Source organism: Motacilla alba, chromosome 6 (assembly GCF_015832195.1).
Source record: "Motacilla alba alba isolate MOTALB_02 chromosome 6, Motacilla_alba_V1.0_pri, whole genome shotgun sequence".
In the NCBI taxonomy this organism is placed as follows: domain Eukaryota; kingdom Metazoa; phylum Chordata; class Aves; order Passeriformes; family Motacillidae; genus Motacilla; species Motacilla alba.
In genome coordinates this window covers 9407518-9421554 of record NC_052021.1, presented here as the reverse complement: position 1 = coordinate 9421554, position 14037 = coordinate 9407518, and the positions used below count along the sequence as shown (strand labels likewise).

The 14037-nt window shown below is 39.1% G+C and overlaps 1 protein-coding gene across 2 annotated transcripts in view; it reads right to left on the bottom strand.

Annotated features, from left to right (window-relative positions):
• BMPR1A (bone morphogenetic protein receptor type 1A) overlaps window positions 1-14037 on the bottom strand; it is a 74547-nt gene that overhangs the window by 29690 nt on the left and 30820 nt on the right. Inside the window, exons 2-3 of one of the 2 annotated variants that reach the window (XM_038141108.1) lie at window positions 7256-7377; window positions 6257-6308 (exon numbers count right to left, since the gene is read on the bottom strand). The gene's annotated coding sequence lies outside the window, so the exon portion shown is untranslated. The remainder of the gene's footprint in view (window positions 1-6256; window positions 6309-7255; window positions 7378-14037) is intronic. The other variant, XM_038141107.1, reaches the window with a different exon arrangement.

Here is a 14037-nt window from a genome sequence, read left to right as displayed (position 1 = left end):
CTACTCAGAAGGTAACAGCTGTCCAAGTGAATTCATATGTCGTTTCATGAACAAGATAAAAACACACTTGTAAATATTACTTCATAAGGAAGCAATGCAATTTTTAAATCATCGAATTCCACACTCCCCACTGCAATGGGTGAGAGATGAGCTTTCCTTGACAGTATTTGCTCGACACATACAAACAGCAGAGACAAGACTAGCAAGTTCAACATCATGAAGATTTGCTAATACAAAACGCTGCTTGGCAAGGTAAGCCTTAATCCTCACTTTCCTCACCTGCTTGTCATGCCCACGGAGGCACTGTACTCTGCTGAGAGGAAAACTCCCAAACTCCCTGTCTAGCTGTTCCCACAAATCACTGTAAATAACACACACATATCCTCAAAGGAGTGGTCTCCATCAGACTTCCAAAGAGGCATTTCAATAGCTGGATGGGACAAATAAGTGAAATTGTAGGTGCTGCTTGTTTATTCTCCTAATAAATGACTGGTCTGGCTGGGGGAAGTTATTTTTAAAGTGTTCTTACTACAGAAACAAAATTTTAGATAAATGTAAGTTGCAATGTTTACCTACTAAGTTTGTTCTTTGTGTTAGTTATATTATCCTTATAACTTAAAATCGTAACCTTTCTTATTATTTTGAATTTAAATGAATAGTTGACTAACTTTTGTCATCTGTGAGCCTTCACTTCACCCTAGAAACAGATGTTGGGGATATTTTTATGAGATTACAAACTCCACGCAGAGAACACGAGCAGGTTACCACCTTCACAGCAAGGGCAAAAGAAGTGAGCAAGTATTATCAGTAGCAAGTTTAGAATAGCCTAAACTAGAATCATTCATTATCTTACATAGAACTTGCAAAGTGTTCAGATAGTCTCAGTATCAGAGTGATAAATGCTTATGTGTGAAGTGTGACATGCTCACCTACAGAGTTACCTCACACATAGTGGATATATTAAACTAGATTGCTATATTAGGAAAGTGCTTACACAGGACAAATAATGTAACATTAATTATATGCTGCATTCAGCATCTATTTTCATCTGCAACATTTAATTTCAACGTGACATATGTAAGAAAGTATTATTGCTCTGGAAGAATTTTCCAGGACTCTAAATGTATGTGTCTGAGCGCTGTCTTACCCTGTTAGTGTTCTGCAAATCTTGCTGAGATAAAACCAGATTTTAATGCAAACTTAAGTTAAACTCGAAGTGCACTGTAGATCCGCTTGGTTAAATAACTACAGAAACAACATGGCATGCACATGCACACAAATACTCTTAAGTTTGAACAATGTACTTTCATCAAATATACCTTCAAAGACATTTCCAAACCCAAACACAGTAATCTTTCAATAGGTAGGCAAAAACAGAGTTCAAAGGTAATGTTTACTTCAAAAGTTATAATCCTCTATTTCCCTGCACTGAAGTGCTAAAGCAATACTGTTAATTTTTTTTTCCTCACAAAATTTAAAAGCAAACAAGAGCTTTCTGGTCATGAGATTAATGAGATTAAAAATCTCCCATTTGTAATCAACCAACTACACCAGTTCTTTTCTCAGTGCAAAAAGGTTATTTTAAACACACTATGAAACAGTTACACAGTAGAACTCAGGACAGCAGGAAATCAACATAGAGAGTAGAAGCTTGGTTTGCTTTTAAATTAAGTGAAGTTCACATTCAATAAATAAAATCTGTAAATTTTTTCATTCAGTCTTTGCTTTTCTCTCCATATTGTAAGAAAGCAACGGGACTAAGACCTAAAGAAATCAAAAAAGTACAGAGATTATATGATATATTCCTTCCATGAATTTCACTTGGTTTCCTATTTTCTCTTTGACCATCATGGTGTACAACTTAAACTGCCCATACTCTGTATTACAAGGATGACTTGGACACTAATTTTTTTTTGCAAACATTTCCCTCACTCTCCCATCATCCTTAAATTGAAGGTATCTCCTCTGATGTCTCAACAGTTCCCTAAGCTAAAAATCTTAAAAGCAAAACCATGTTCCTCCTAAGTCACGTCTGCATTAACTTTGGCAATTCACTTATTCCCCAGTCATTCAAGATCACATTCTTAAAATTGTCTCATTCTGCATTTTCTTATGTAACTTCTGTCAAAGCTGTTATTCCAGCTAGGGGTCATTTATTCCTTCCACATCTTCACTATCAAAACCTTCTTTCAGGATTCTTTAGCTTACATGAATCACCTCTAATAGGATGGAATTAAGGCTGATTCAAATTAAATCTGTGAAGGAAAAATTGAGGTTACAGGAAAACCACAGGTTCCATAACGGGAAACAATTTTTGTTGCTAGTTGAAGAGAATACAGAATTATTTCTGGCAGAGAGAAAGGAGACAAAAAAATCCATCATGATTGAACCTTCTCTATTAAGCACTATATAGTATCTTGTAATCCTCTACCACATCCTAAGTATTTTTCCATTTCCCTTTTTTTTTTGAGATTTTTCACACATTTGAGTTAAGAACTGTACTGAAACCAAACCAGCAGATGAAAGACTGCAGTAATTTATTGGGTCAGCGTGACCAGGTTTTGGTAGCAGGGGGCTAAAGGGGGGGGCTGCTGTGAGAAGCTGCCAGAAGCTTGTCCAGCCAATGCCAGCTGGCTCCAGGATGGACCCACTGCTGACCAAGGCCGAGCCCATCAGGAATGATAATAATGCCGCTAAGATAACATATTCAAGAATGAAAAAAAGTTATTGCACAGATGTTCCTGTGGCCAGAGAAGATAGGAGTGAGAATATGTGAGAGAAACAACTCTGCAGACACCAAGGTCAGTGCAGAAGGAGGGGCAGGAGGTGCTCCAGGCACCAGAGAAGACTCCTCTGCAGCCTGTGGTATGGCCATGGTGAGGCAGCTGTGCCCCTGCAGCCCACGGAAGATCATGGGGATGCAGAGATCCACCTGCAGCCCGTGGAGGAGCCCACACAAGAGCAGGTGGATGTCTGTGAACACGGGAAACTTGTGCTGGAGAGGGTCCTGGCAGGGACTGCACTCTGCAGGTTTCCCAGTAGGACTAGTGACCCCATGGAGGACTCCTATCAGAGCAGCATGTGCCTGAAGGACTGCACCCCAGGGAATTGACCCAAGATGCAGCAGTCTGTGCAGCAGGGAAGGAACTCTCCTCCCTAAGCAGCAGCAGCAGGAACGTGTGATGAACTGACCATAAGCCCCATTCCCTACTTCCCTTCACTGCTGGAGAGGGGAGGTAGGGCTCAGGAAGGAGGGAGGAGTGGGAAGGGAAGAAGGTGTTTTTAAGATTTCTACTTCTTGCCTGGCTCTGATTTTAAGATGTTCAATTAATATCCCCAAATTGAGGGTTTTTTTGCCTGTGATGATAATCAGTGAGTGACCTCTCCTGGTATTTATCTCCACTCACAGAGAGGGAAGTGATAGAGTGGCCTGTGCAAATTCTAAAGACCAATACAGCAAACTTTTTTTCCTCTTGCCCATTAAAAAAGTCTTTTAAATTCAGAGATTGGTGGTATAACCAAACATGAAATTTACTGAGGGGAGGGGAAACCAAGTAGATTGCAAGTGTACATTTGCAAATTCCAAAACAACTCAAAGGGCACGGAACTGCAAGACACCTGTATAAATATCCCTCTTCTCATACACTGCCTTCTCAAAGACTTCAGGGACTCTCCTTTGCACAGGCAGACGTCTTATCACTTTACTTTCATCCCACTGAAAGCCTAGGACTGAACTGTTTGTAAAAAACTTTCATATGCTTTACCTGCCAACTGAAACAAATAATTGTTTTTCAAACACCAGCAACTTGAATGAGCATGTTTGAACGAGAACAGGAATTTCAGATCTTAGAACAACAAAATGTGTTTGAAGCCTGGTGAAGTGTAGCCATTCCTGTAGATGTGCAGGAACCCCTCTGCACATCTACACCGTGGAAATTCTCCTAACAGATGTGACTACTGACCCCTCTACCATTACTCTAAATAGATTCAGATTTTTACTCAAGATACCCTGAAATTCCTGTACTGTGCTGTAAACTCAAAACATACGTATTTTAAGGACATGATAAAAATATCCTTTCTTTACATAGACTTCGCTACAGCACACAAGTAATTTTTTTAAAGGAGGGTACATATATCTGGTTTAGAAATAAGAAAATTAGAATGTTTCTATCACAGTGTCTTTATAGACATTAAGGATATTATAAAAAGACTCTTATCTAAATCGGTCTTAGATTTTGATAAGCTAACAAGTTAAGCTGCTTATTATTTTAATATTTACTATTTCAAAATACATTTTAAATTGACCCCTAGAATTAATTAAATTCTGTATCAACTGAAACGTTTTAGAAACACTTCACCTAGCATTTCATGAAACTTACTGTACCTTTACAACCTTGGAACCTCTGGAGAAGGACATTCTTAAGTTTTCAACCTAGTTTAGAGGAACCTACTCCACAACTAACTACTTAGGACTGCTTCAAAATAGTACCATCAGAAAGAGACATTTATCTGCTTTGTTTTGGCTCAAGGGGAAAAAAAGGAAAGAAAACAATTCTTGAAAGCAAAATTAATCCCTGTATTAATGTCCAGTTGAAACCCACATTTTACTATTCCTAATCTAATCATTAAATAGAAAATAAGCAAAAAAGGCAATCTGGCATGTTTCTAATTACATATCCATGTTACAATAATCTGGTTGCAAAATATATTCCTATCAATACAAACATCTTCAGACTGCACCGCAAATGTGTTCCTTGTATGCTTTTCTCATTGTAAGATCTTAAATTGTTCTCTATCCTACCCGATAAAATTCCCATCCTCAGCTACAGAAATAAAATACAACATTTAGCTTCCTTTTACTACACAGGAACTTGTCTAGATTTCTTTGCAATCTGTTGTCCTTGACACTTTCGAGAGGAGCTCCTGAGCCAAACAGAGCCAACATAAAAACAAAGGGATTCTCAGCAGCTTAATCTGACCTCGCTGAGCCCGACAGTCTTGACCTAGCAATAGGAAGGCTCTTGTTTTGTGTGGTCTGAGATCAAGATGATGAGACTACTGGAACAAGCTGGGATAAGCCAGGGGCAGTGGCAGTAGGGAAGTCCTGTTAGGAGGACACTGCAGAACAGAGCAGCCCAGAGTGGAACCACTGGCACTTCCTGTTTTGATCAACTGATTCACAAGATGACACAGATGTCTGGTTCCTCCACTCCTGGAAAATGCTTTGAGCACACTGACCTGTATTTCCCATTTGTGGTTTGAGCCTCAAGTGGCTCAGCCTGTTTGTTATGGAATTAACTCCTAGCAAATAGTTTGCCACCAAGGAAATTCAATGGCAGCTAACCCAACCTTATAAAATAATTGTTTCCTAACAGAACTGAGAGGATCTTAGGTAGCCTTGATGATTAACAGGAAAATCATTGCAGGAATACCATTTCATCACTGGCACCCTTCATTCTGAAGCACCTGGTATGTGTTTCTGGCTACTGAATGAACGAGCTCCATCACATAAAAGATGCTCCTACCACTACTGGTTTGGAGGACACAGGAAGATGACAACTCTATGGACAGTAGAAGCTGAAAAGTAGGAAGTTATTCCTAAACTGTCAACTAAAGTTATTGGTTCAGCAGTTCTATGTTAGAAGACTCCTAACTCGTGCCTTGCTGCAGGCAAGGCAAACTAAGGGAGTATTTGACATTTTAATGGGTGGTGCTGGAAGTCATCCAAGTCCAGTTTTCAACATCCCAAAGAAAATAAAGTAATCATACAACCAAAATCTTCCTATTAACTAAAGAGACAACACTATATGGGACACCAGTTGCAGAAGGGAATTGAGCACACATAACCCTACTGATTACATGTAATATACTAATTAGAATTTCTCCAGCTGCATTGCACTAGAAATGCACAAATTCACAAGTGGAATTAAAACAGAGCTATTTACCCTGCTAAGTCAGAGGTAAGAAAATTTTACACTGAATCACAAAATAAAGTAGAATTAGCAAAAGTACAATGAAAGGTTGTACTACAGAGATCCCATATTAAAGAAAGATAAAATAAACTATCTTGAGAACTGTCAGACATTTCATACTCTTCACTGAACCCTAAAATGGAAGAGACAACCAAATAACTTTAATCCCAATTTCTCTCTGTAAACCAATCAGGAGCTAGCAAATAAACTATCAGGCAGCAGTTTTAGATGCAAACAAAAGACACCTTTTGTACATAATAAATATTTAAAACGAAAACACTCACCTTTACTGTTTTTTGTAGGTGTCCAAACTCACAAATGGGCTCAAAGACATACCTAAAAGCAGGTCAGGCAATGAAATACAATACTGCTGATCTCTGACTCAGGAAGCACATAAAATGTCTGATCAACACCTGGGCAATGTACCCAGCTCACATCTGGTATTTATAGTGTTTTTCTCTTTTGGCATTCATGATCAAAATTTTCTTTTGTCTTTATCCCTTTGCTATTGAAATTCAGCCATAAAAGGTATGAAAACAAGAAGCAGTACATAGGAGCGGGAATAATTAGCACAAGGACTTGTTTTATTTGCTTGTGATAAGCTCCCTTCTTCTTGCCGTTTCTGTGTTTGTGGACTTAGAAGTCCTAGTAAAAAGAGAACCAACTGTGTGAAGATAGAGAAATTTTGTGGTGGAGTGGTGTTGCCATTTTATTTTTTGCCAGATCAGCTATTTACATACAGGGAAAGAAAAAACAACCTCCCTCCCTCGACTGCTTCTAATACTACTTGTCTTTAAAAGGACAGTGGACTAGAAGGCAGAAAAAGTAACTTGTGAAGGTGGTTAGGGGTGTGTGTTTTGTTTCCCTTTTCAAAACAGTATTGTGCCCAGTTTTCAACCCAACCACTTATGCCCTGCCACTTGACACTGTGTAAAGCCTTTTCCCAGTCATATCAGCAAAATAACAGACTAATAATCAACTAAAGCATTAGCAGTATTCATAACTAAGCAGATTCTACCAAACAAAATTTGCCTGATACTGTAACTCTTTTCCAATGTGCCTTTGTACAACAGATGTCTCTGTAGTTGAGACTGAGTTGTCTTTTTTCATAACTGAGATACAGACAGAGATTAGATCAAACAGCTGTTTTAATATGGTGTTAAAGACTGTCACTAGCATAAAAAAGGTGGCTCTGAAATTTTTTATAAGATATGGTGGCTGTTTATCATATGCTTTTTATCCCTGAAATACTCGAAATAAAATTTTGCATGCGTTAACCTTACCTCCGAATTAGGAAACTGAATGAAACTGTATTGTACTTCAAGCTTCCTCCAGACTGTTTTCATCTGTACTTCCACTTCATTAGTTCAAAGGTGGTATTATGGAAATGCATATTTCTACTGATCTGCAAAATACAAAGAGGATTTGATTAAAAAGATGGCTGAAGAAACTGTGTTGACAGTTTATGGTCTAGAATGTGAACTGCACTTGCAGATACTTTTATCTGGAATTACAGAAACCATATCCTATGATGAGCTGCTCCCAGCTAGAAACTGCCTAAGAGTCATGCATATCCAATAGCTGCACAGTTGCAGCAGTTGACACACAAAGTAATTTCAAAATAATTTTACTGTTATCAGTAAGTGCTCATATTAAAATGAACCAACAAAAACATTTCTATCCTTTAGCTGGAAAATGTCTTTGAGATCATTGAGTCCAACCTATGACCTAATACCACCTTGTCAACTAGACCATGGCACTGAGTGCCACTTCCAGTCTTTTCTTAAAACACCTCCAGGTACCTCCAGGTGACTCCAGCACCTCTATGGGCAGTGCATCCCAATGCCCCATCACCCTTTCTGTGAAGAACTTCTTCCTAATGCCCAAGGAAAGGATACATTGTTGGTGACACCAATGGAAAAAACAAGCCATGCACAATTCAATCTTTATTATAAACACCAGAGAATCTTAAGACTGCAGTTCCACACCAAATATCCACTGGGGTCACACCATTAGTTCCAGTACACCAGAAACTGCAATATACAGAGAAATACTTGATAGGTTTTTTTTGTAGCTGTGCACAGGCATGATTACTCCTGGGAACTGAAAAGCAAGCCAAGAATTTAGACAAAGGTACTGGCAGTCAGGTGGTTTTGATTTTTGGTTTGTGTTTTTAAACTGCTGTACATCCCAGCAGAGAAAAGCCTGGCACAGGCTCTTACCCAGTTCTCTTAAGGATTGTGAGCAAGCCTGACTTGTGTCAAGTCCCAGCATTTTCAGATGCATTGTTGATAGCTAAGATGGGCTTACCAGCTTTGTTAGTTTGAGTCCACACTGAGCAGCACCTATTGCCAACTTTTCCCATTTTATCATTGTCACAATTTGTGAAGGTTTCCATCATCTGAAGCTTCTAAGAAGATCCTACAAGAATTTTACCATTTAGAAGCGCCAGTCTTATGACTGTGATCATAACATTGAAAATCACACAAAGGCTTGAACACCACCATTCCTGCTGTACTGTTAAATAATACACAACCACTTGTACAGTGTAGAGATGGAATGACTTTTGAATACCAAGGCCAACAGGAGGGGTGCAGACAGAGAAACCATGTGTAGGATTTCCAGCAGAGAGAGTTTCAGCACCCATTCTCCTTCTCTTTTCCTTTCTACAGACCATAAAGACCTTTCCATTACAAGAAGGTCAGAATACTTCTGTCTCCACATCCATTTATAAGCACTGCTCCTGACACACTGAGGTTTAATAGTCTTGGTAATAAATAATAAATTTGTGCTAAATGGTAACCCAAAACCATCCAGAATATCAGATAGCACCAATTCTTAAAGACAACTGTCTCCTCTGAGCAGACAAGCTGACACCTGACTTACTTCTTCCATGGTAAAATTGAAAAAAACATTCTAGCCATGCAATTGTGTTTGTAGATTGTATTTGCTTTTTAAAGTCAAGAATCTGTAAAATATACCTATCTCTTCTCTCTAACCAAGGACCTCAAGTTCATCTTCTGATGGACTCCAAAAGAAAAACAACAAAAAAGTTGGTGTGTTTTCTGTTTTTACAACACCTCCAATCTCCCTGTATCTAGTATCTGATTATATAAAGTCGACTTTGTATTATTTATAGAGTTTGCTTTGCGAGAGTAAAGACATTTCTGAACAATGCAGCTCAGGAGTTTTTTGTTTTGTTTTTAAAACCATGTCCTCCTTGTATTTTTCCAAACTCCCAAACTGGTGAAATAGCTGTTCAATTCTCTAAGTATTCATTGCCTTTCCTGATTCCAACCCCATGGATCAGATATCTAAGCTCTCTTACTAAACAACTTTATTTTGGTGAACTTCCTGATCTGCACGACTCTAGGTATGTCTATATTAGCATTTAATTCAAATCAGGACTGCACTTTTGAAGTCCATCTCCCAAACAACCCTCTTTTCCTTGCTTTGCTTTACATTGCAAAGCAGTCATCAAGTACACGAACCACGTTTCTTTTGAATAAAATCAGATCACAGAATGAGCTTCAGGTGTACATTGTACATGCTCCAACCACCAAGAGGAATTCAGCCACAGAATCAGACCGGGCCCAGCTTGAAATAAAACTCCCACCACCTGTGTAGCACTTATGCCAGGTTCTCAGCACCTGACAGTTCTGATCTTATTACACCACTCTGCTTGGTAATGTGGACGCAGACTCTTTTATGACTTACTGAATTTTTGTGTCAGTTCCAGATTCATCTCTCCCCTTTTTAAAAGGAAAACTACAAAACTCTGTCAGATATGGGACAGAAGTAATGATAATTATTACATTACGGGAGTGACCTCACAGTGTTACTGTTTCTTCCACTTCTTCATCAGCATGAAATGCTACTTGAGAACATACTCAATTTTATAAAAATCAATTTACTTAAATATTTATTTTTATATACTTATCCAAACTGCTTAATTATTAATATATAAGTTTTTCAAAATGTTTAGTGCCATTCTTGATAGCATCTTCCAGAGAAGTGCCATCAAGTACAAAATGAAACAAGTGAATAAAATATTTGCACAACTATACCTTCACTTTATTAGAATTTGCAAACCTACAGCAACTATAAGAGGCACAACTTCAAAAGTACGGAGCCTCACAGTGCTTGTCACTAGTTACTAGCTATATTAATTCCAGATTTATCTACAAGTTGTTCTTAATGCCAAGATTAAATCTGAGATCTTTATATACTATCAACTGAAAAATATCAGCACTCAATTGGGGAAAAGAAAAATCAGAATTACATGAACACACTAGCTACCTAGATAACCCAGAAAACTGTAGATTTTCTGCCACCGGCAGGCCCCAGGGAACAGTCAGAATATCTAAACTGAGTTGATTTAAACCTCATTCAGGAGGGGGGTGGTTCCTCTGCTAGCCAAGTGCAGGAGGCAGCAGCTATGAGCAGGACAGAACGACCGCAGGGACTCGCAGCGGCAAAGCTCGAGTCAGCCTAACTTGCCTTGAGGAGCAAACTTACTCAGCCTGTGGATTCCTTTTTTCTTGTCTTACCACATATCTCCAGTTACTGCTTCCCTTCTCAGCAGTTCCAGTTTCTTCAGTTCCAGGGCCACATCCAACTCATTCCCTCACCTGTCTCTTTTGATGCCAAAAACTTTCCTGGCACTTGACTTCTCCTGCACTCTCTTCATTCCCACTCTGCTCCAACCGCCTCACCAGTTTCCAGGTGGATTACTTTATTCATCTTAAGTTATCTTTCTTCCTGAAGCAGCCTGGTACTTGTTAAATACAGTGTGTATTTAAGGAACAGAAGTTTGTAAAATAACTTAAAGTAACATAGGAGTTAAACTAATTCAAGTGCAATTAAGTACATGATCATACAAGAACTCATTGGTACAGACAGGGTTAAACACTTGACCATTCACTCCAGCTTCCAGGTACTTCTTTCCGGCTCTTTCACTTCCTCCAGCATCCACAGAGCACTTCTGCAGGGTGCCCATTCAGGTAAACATACCTTTATTTCAATTTATGAAACAGAACTCGTTTTGAAGTTTCTGTAAATTTAAATCATGGCAGACATAGGCTTGGGTGATATCAGACTCACAAATAACAGGAAAAAAAAGGTCAAAACCATTCAGCATCTGAGACTTGGGGTGGGAGCAAAGGGGAAAAGGAGAAAAGTGTGTGGTGCTCGCAACACATGTCTGTGTGCAGTGTCAGAGTTCATGGCCAGCTGACAGCGCTGGTAACCAGAGAGGGGAGAGGTTTCAGAAGCAGAATTATTCCTCTTCAGGTAAACTACAGCCCTAGACAATAGGCTTTTTGTTAGAAACCTATGCACAATGAAAATACACTGCAGACCCATATGGTAGCCTGGAAGATGCTTCACTTAATCTCATGACCGCCACTAGAAAATACAGCCAGAGTTCTTGTAATCTATTGCTTTTACTGGACTACTACTGCTCTGAAATATGAGTCGAATTGCAAAGGGAAAGAAGCCATACCAAATTTCCACATTTTACTCCATAGTTCATGTCCAAAGATAAGAATTTATTAAGGAAACCTTTTTCAACAAGTTTACATGTGAGCTAAACCCTCACAGCATGCTGGGAAAAGCAAACATCATACTGTATGGCAAATTTGGGGCTTGCTGGTTTTGTCTGTCAAACAGTGAAGGTATATGAGCAAGAACACCTCATTGAACAAACAGCCCTTCCAAATACAATGAGACCAATTAATGAAATAAAATAAACTGGCTGAACGAACACTTTCCAGTCCCTGGACACCATGTCTTCCAGGTTGCAAGAGGGGAAAGTGAGAGCCTGAGACATGGTTCAAGCACATTTATTTGATCTTTGAGGCAAGGTAGTTCAAAATTGTTCAAAATCATGTTAGTAAAAATATACCTCCATGAAAGCTAATTTTTAAAATTAATTTTATACCTACCTTCCCTTGAGTTTTAATTAACCACCATTAAGTTATTCTTGAATGGTATTAAAAATGCAAGGAATTATAAAACATTCAAGCACTCCATATCTTACATTCTTCACATCTGTATTACAGTGGTTTGGCATTCCTATATATCTGGTCAAAACACTCAAATTAGTTCAGAATACCACTGATCTTTCCAGCACTTCCACGTTGCTCTTGGAAAGCCTAGATTTTGTTGTTTTTATTGATTGCTGCATCCTTGATGGCAAATAGCATTCTAAATCATTTGTGAGAACTTCAGAAATACTATCATGAAGCAATTTGAAGGAAATGACATATCACACAGGACAGAAATAATACAGATGGAAACATCAACTGGGCCATTCCAGTACTAATCTAACCTGGCTGGTTGGTTGTGTAGGCAGGTGGAGTAATTAATGAGTGCTGCTGCCACTAATGGAATCAACTCCTGATTCACCTTGCCGTCTGACAGAAAATACAGGACCAATCCGTACGATTCAAAAAACCCCCAGAAACCTACAACTGTTTTTCCTTAACTCAGATCACCCTCTTTTTTGAGGGAGAAGTTCTCTATCCAAGCCACACAACCTTTTTCTTCCTGACTCTGGTTTTTTTATTTCATGAACATGTCTAGCTGGCAGTTCAATGGACCAGGCCTAGCACAGCAGAAATTTTTTTTGCAGAACAGACAGCTCCTCCTGTCTGCTCAAGAGGCATCAGAAGACTCCTCACATCATTTGTCCCCTTTTTGTAGGATGGGAAAATCTGTTTCCTAGAATAACCTGAGCTTTTCCTTCTGAGGCCTTACAACCATGCAAGCACACACAGACACAAGACACCCTGAAGAGGCAGCATCTGAAGGACCAACACACTGTATAGCAGCTAAGCAAGCACTCTCCTGCCCTTGTTACACATTTTTGTTTTCATCATCTTCAATGCCTGTTGAGATAGAAGGCAAAATGGTCTACACAATGAAGTTCCTGAAATATCATTGCCCCTGGGCATAACTAGAAGTATGAGAGCACAAAAATTCCTGAGTAAGGTGGGACTGTGCAGTACCTGACAGAAAAAAAAGCATTTTCCAGAATGACACCAATCTGCATAAATTACAGTACACTATATGAGGGTGTGACAGCCTGGCCAGAGAGTGAGAAAACAGGATTCGTTTTCTCACAGTGGACTTATGAGATTTTTTAGGGAGTTGTAGAGAAACAATGATAACTTGTTAGTATAAACAACCTGCAGGTGGTGTTTTCCTGCTTTTCTGTTTTTCTGTTCTTCCCAAGGACTGTTTGTGAGAAAGATGTTTTTGTTAATTAGCCAATCAAATAGAATGTGTCAAACCTATCTATAAAAGAAAAGAATTTTTGTATTAAAGCTGCTGTTGTGCAAACCATCCTTCTGGTGAGTTTGTGTCATTTCTTGCTCAATGGTGATAACCATACTCTCCACAGCATCTAGTGGCACAAATAATTCATTATAAGGGCCATGAGAATCCAGGCACAAGGCTCATTCTACCTCATAAGCAGAGCTAGATAATTCCACCAGGTCTTTACTTTGCCCTGGCAGATGTAATTTTCCATACCAGAAAGAATCTCAGCCTCCTGATTTCTTAGAGGATATCTTCAGTGTTTTATTTTGGCATGCCTAGCTACATCATCTGTACTCATCTGCAGGACTCCACAGGCTGCTGTGCTCCCACGAACGCTGCAGAATGCCTCTCAGTCTTCTTAAATATTATTCACCAGTGAGCCAGTAGAAGCTGAAAAATCAGTTCACTCTCCAAACTTCAGAGGTAAAAGGAATCTGACAACAGCATGCTGTTAAAAGAAAAGTAGTTACCCTCAAAAGGAGACCCATCAGCCTGCAGCAGTGGTGACAAATCAAAGCCACCAGTTCATTCTGTGCTGAGAGGTGAAGTCAGAATTTGACTTGTCAAGCTTCGTCAAGTAACAACTGGGCAAAAGCCTTTGCTGAGCAACTCCTTCTTTCATCACATCCCACAGCTCTCCAAGTATCCAAAAGAATTTCTCTGACAAATATGCTTGGTTTTCAAGAGGAATGTACAACTCAACTGCTTTAGCACAACTTTGGAGGTACCTGGCCCAAAGCTC